Source organism: Lupinus angustifolius, unplaced genomic scaffold, assembly GCF_001865875.1.
Source record: "Lupinus angustifolius cultivar Tanjil unplaced genomic scaffold, LupAngTanjil_v1.0 Scaffold_179_17, whole genome shotgun sequence".
NCBI lineage: Eukaryota > Viridiplantae > Streptophyta > Magnoliopsida > Fabales > Fabaceae > Lupinus > Lupinus angustifolius.
This window is the reverse complement of record NW_017726569.1, coordinates 214,181-220,180: the sequence shown is the minus strand read 5'-3', so window position 1 is coordinate 220,180 and position 6,000 is coordinate 214,181.

The window sequence follows — 6,000 nt, the reverse complement described above, 5'->3', positions numbered from 1 at the left end:
ATGCTTTAAATCCTGAATATGAATTTTTTCGTATGTTTCCTAATAAGCCAATTAATGACATGAAAAAACAATTTACGCATATTGTTAATTATCTTGTTTCATGAGATAAAGTGTTTTCTAATGGTGAATTAACTAACAAAGTTTTATGATATCTTGATAGGACATAGCAACCAAAGGTGTTGACAATTGTGGAATCAAAGGACTTGGATTCAATGTCACTTGTAACACATTTCGGAAAGCTTCGAGAACTTTAGATGGAGCTAGGTCGCTGGATACAATACGAAGAATAAGACAAGAAAATGAAAGAAATCTTCCTCAAGACTACAACATCACATGTAAAAATTCAAGAGATGATACCTTATGATGAAGATTCTGATTCCTCCGATATTGACGGTGAAACGATGACACTCCTTACAAATAAATTCAGTAAGTTCTTAAAGAATAAAGGAGCATTAAGAAGGTTTCAACAAAAAGAACCAAGAGATTCAACCAAGAAGGGAAAGAACACAAAAGATAAGATCACTTGCCATGAGTATGGAAAGGTAGGACACATGTAGTTCTCATGTCCTATCTATCTCAAATGGGTTGAGAATGACAAGAAAGAATCAAGGGACATCAAGGCTAAGAAAGCCTACATTGTTTGGAATGTACCCGAAGAAGAAGTCACTTCAAGAACATCAAATGATGAAGAATTGGCCAAACTATACCTAATGATGCAAAATCATGATTCTTGCTAGAGAAGCAAGCAAAGTAACTCGAGTGAGGTTAGTATTTCCGATTTCGATTATGACTTCAGTGATTCTACCACGTATGATGTTTTATAGGGTGATTATCTAGAATTACATGAAGAACTTAAAAATTTAGCAAAAATCAATGCTGATAGAAAAAGAGTAATTTTAGTGTATGAAAAGAAAATTTTAGAAATGCAGAAATTTATTGATGAACTTCAGTTCCAAAATGAATCCTTCTTGCCAAAAATGTCCACTTTTGGAAAAAAAATAATGCATGTTTAAAGGAAATGTTGGTAATAATCCAGGTTGGGATACATGCATGCTAAAAGGAGATCATATAAGAAACATGTTGATTTTACAAAAAAATGATATTATAAATCACCTACATCTTTCTATTGTGGCTTGTATGGTCATAAAATAAATACTTGTCATAAAATATATATGTTTTGAAAAGGGACAAAATCCCAAGAAAACAAACATTAAGGGACCCAAGACTATTTTGGTAATAAGGTAATCTTTGACTCCATGTGTTGCATTTTAAAAGTGACATTGACGATAGTGTTAAATTTGTTGGTCATAGGAAAAATAACATATATATGATTGATTTGGATGATATCACCTTATTATTTTCAAAATGCCTAATTTCAAAAGAGGATGATATTTGGATTTGGCATATGAGGGTTGCTCATTTCCATTTGAATCATTTGAACAAGTTAGCTACAAAGGACTTAGTAATTGGTCTACCTAAACTTAAGTTTAAAAATGAAGATACTTGTGACTTTTGCCGAAAGTGCAAACAAGTGAAAAGTTCTCTTTCTTCTAAAAACAAGGTATCCACAACAAGGCCATTAAAGTTACTTCATATGGACTTGTTTGGACCATCTCAAATAATGAGTTTTGGTGGAAGTTACTGTGCACTTGTCATTGTAAATGATTATTCTATATTCACATGGAACCTATTTCTTGCACTAGAAAGTGATACTTTCAACACTTTTAAGAGGAATGCCATGCTAATCCAGAACCAAATGATACATAAAATTGTGACTATAAGAAGTGATCATGATGGTGAATTTAAAAACCCCAAGATTGATAAGTTTTGCGAGAAACATGGTATTGAACACCAATATTCCGCTCCTAGAACTCCTGAACAAAATGGAGTTGTTGAAAGAAAAAATAGAGTTCTTAAGGAGTTGGATAGAACCATGTTGAATGAGAGCAAAGTGCCCAAGTACTTTTGGGTGGATGTGGTTCATATTGTTTGCTATATTGTGAATAGAATACTTTTGAGGCATATTCTTAAGAAAACCCCTACGAACTTTTGAAAGGCTAAAAACCAAATATGTCTCAGTTTCATGCGTTTGGATGCAAGTGATTTATTTTAAATAATGGAAAAGAACTTTTAAGTAAATTTGATTCAAAGGTTGATTTAGGAATATTTCTTGGGTATTCTAATCATAGCAATACTTATAGAGTCTTTAATAAAAGGACAATGATGGTAGAAGAGTTTGTACATGTTATATTTGATGAATCTTTTCCAAAAGAGGAGAAGGGTTTCAGTTGATGATCTTGTACGTACTCTTGAGGATGTATACTTGAAAGATCAAGAATTTGAAATGTGATGCATGAAGATCAAGAATTAGGTTAAGAACATAAAAGAATACCACAAGCTTGGAAGACAAAGAAAGATCACCCTTTTGATAACGTAATAGGTGACATTTCTAATGGAGTGGTAACTGATAAGTGCCAAACATATCTAAATTTCATACACTTTTATGGCACTTATCTTAAGCATAATTGGAAAAAACAACTTAAAACAATACTTTTTGTATAAAATATCACAATCTTGTATATTTGTATGTGTATTTTCTTTTTATGTATTTTGTAGGATTTAGGATGAAGAAAAGAAGAGAAAAAAGACTCATGGTCAACAAGCCAAAAAAGTCAAGAAAATCAAGGTGCTCAACTAGGCAGCTAAGCGCGGACCAAGCTCTGCTGACCTGACCTAGACACTAGCTTGACCTGGACGAAGCTGCTCAAGCAAGCATCTGAACGGACCTGCTTGGCCGCTCAGCTTATAACCAGCCTAGTCCTGGCCCGGCCAGACCTCCAATTGACACGGTCAGACACAAGCTTGGCACATGCCCAAGCTGCTAAACAAGCAGCTTAGCAGTCCAACCAGGAAGCTTAGCGGAGAACCAAACTCCTGACTAGATCAGCAAGTACCAAGCCACGTCCCAGTCATCACGGTCAAAACTGCTGAACAAGCAGCTTAGCGGTGAAGCGGGTGCGCTGAGCGGTGTGCACCAGACTTGACTTAACCATCAAGCAAAACATGAAGTCACCCATGACCTCACCTCAAGTAGCCCACCATAGGATTTTCAGAAGTAGCTCACAATAGCTGGTTTCATATACCACAACTAGCTTTGATGAGTCAAGCACAAGGAGGTGACTAAGCTACTTGATCAAGGGACCAAACCCATGCTGAAGGGTTTGGTCAGCTGCTTAGCGGTCCAGCCAAGCAGCTCAGCGGTCCAGAAAGAAAGTCTATAAATAGAGACCAATTCATTCGAGCAAAAAAGGCCAACAACACTTGAAATTAACAAGTCTCTCGCTAGAAATCCTTTCTGAAGTTCTCTCTTCATTTCTTAGTGTTTTTAGAGCTTTATTTTCAAGTAAGTTTGTAATTTTAGTTTAGAATTCAAGAGGAGAAAAAGAGAAGGCAAATGAGATGTAAAAATCAATTTTGTACTCTGATTTGGAACTCAAAAGCATCAAATCCTTGGATGGATAGCTCATGCTCCTAACATTTTCTTTTGAATAAGGTTATGTAATTTCTACTTCTTCTTATATTCTAAATAAGGGTTTGGTCTCGGTAGAAGCCCATTATGAAGGGATCACATCCACATTGATCTTACTTCGTGTGCATCAATTGTGACTTTGGATTTACCAGCAGTGGATACACCAAAATGCTCAAGTATGTTGGTTATGAAGATTGCATAAGGCAAAGGGCTGTGAAATTGTCGAACATACCACATATGTCTCATTACTGTGTTAGCCCAATTCATTGAAAGGTTATGCTTAAGAGCATACATCAATTGTAGATCCATGTCATTGATTTGAGAATGATTTGAATATTTTGAAAGAATGACATAGCTCAAAAAGTAATGAAGCAAACGATCTTCGAGATTGAGATTTCCAACAACAAGGATATCTCTAGTTTTTACAGTTTCACCTAAAGCCAGTTGCTTATGCATTTCTATTTCCCTTTTAGAGAATCTTCACATAGAGTAGTAGAATTCTTTTCTATCATAATTATCACAATCGCATGCAAGACTGAAATCTTTTATGCTACCTTGAGAAGGTATGTTACAGCAAATTGAACTGAAGGTCTTAACATCCAAAACAATTTATTTTCCTTTCACATATGATGTTACATGATTTTTCCAAAAGTTCAAGTTATAGTAAAATACTTTAACAAGTTCAGGATAGTAGGCTTTTGATTCCTTACATAAATCAAAGAGATCTTGTTGCCTTAGAAGAATAGGAAAATGAAAATCTTCAAACTCAGTTACTGATATTACTATACTTAGGAGCAAAGATGGAGTGTCCAAGAAAATGCTCTGAGAATGTTTTGCGTTGAACATTATTTTAAAGAAGACGTGCGAAATCCAAAAGGTAAGCCTCAGAAGACGAACCTCCTTGCTTTCTTTGATATACACAGGTACGTTGCTTCTTAGCTCATGATGATGAAGTCATTGATTGCGGTTTTTGAAAAGTTAGGTTTTGAGATTTGAGAGATTTGGGTATTTTTTTTATTAGGGCCACTAAACACAAAATCTATGGAATAGAAGTATTTAGAATTCAAAATGTGATATGAAACGACTCAAAAATCACACAAATCGGATCAAAAATGAAGATTTTAGGGAAACTCTAGGGTAAACACGAAAATGAGCGTTTGAGGAGGAAGAAGAAGTGTTTGAAAAAAGAGAGGAGGGAAACTTAAATAATGCTAAGAGTAAACGATTACTCACTGTGAGTAATCGGTTACTCAATTATAAAACAATTCCCATATTTCAAACAGACACCTTAGGTATTCGATTACACAGGTGGGTAATCGATTACTGAAGCTTCCTGCTCAATGTTATAATCGGTTACTCTGTAGAGTAATTGGTTACTGAACCTGGAATTTTGAATTTTCAGACATACAGATGTCTAGTAATCGGTTACTGAACATATGTAATCGATTACATGTTGAAAGATATTTTTGTGAGAAATTTTCCCCCTCAACAAATTGTCTCCGGCAGTAGCGCCAATTTGTTGAAAGGGAAATATCTCTCTGTTCTATTTGTTTCCCTTTTTTGTTTGATTAAGTAAGTGAACTCGGTTTTATTCTTTGTTTTTCATCTCGGCTTTGTTGAAATAAATTCCAACGCCGGTATAATGGTTTCAAGAATATTCCATTTACAACTTACTTTTAATAATCATGTGAATAAGTTATTCCTTCTTTGCCCCATCTTGACTTTGTTAGAGTAAATTCCAACGCCGGTACAATGGTATCGAAGCAATCCCCTATTACTTAATTATTAAGTACCTTTGAATATCATCTCGGTTTTGTGGAATAAATTCCAACACCGGTTTAATGGTATTATAATGTACAAAAGTGATGAATAGTTAGTTGTTAGAAATAAATAAATAAAGAACAAAAGAATAATAAATTTAAGTGACCTTTATTTATTTACTCCCTTTCAGGTTCATTTTATTAACAAACCAATCTTCTTCCTTAAGGAAGGTTGGTATTAAAGAATAAATAAATTGCGGAATGTAAATAACAATAATTAAAAGTTAGTAAGTTAGCTTCATCACTTTTGTATATTAAAAGGTGTTTCAACAAATAAATTTATTGATAACACTTTACTATTTTACAATTTACACCTCTTTCAAGATTCAATTGTAGTATAGTATAGTATAGGGTTATGTCAAACCACAAGGAATTGCCTAATAGAATGAATCATATGGATATGTCAATGCACAAATAATGAGTAAACATATTTTGGTTTTGTTGAATTGAATTGCATATAAACAATTAGTAAGAAACATAAACTAAATATTAACAAATTCCTGAGGAGACAAGATCATTTTGAATAAGGAAAATATTTCTCAACTTCTTATGAATTTGAACTACTTAGACAAGTTCTTATGTTTTACTTTGATTAACTCCAAACACCAAGTTCTAAAATCCTCCTTTTAGTGTATGTCCTAAAATGATAGA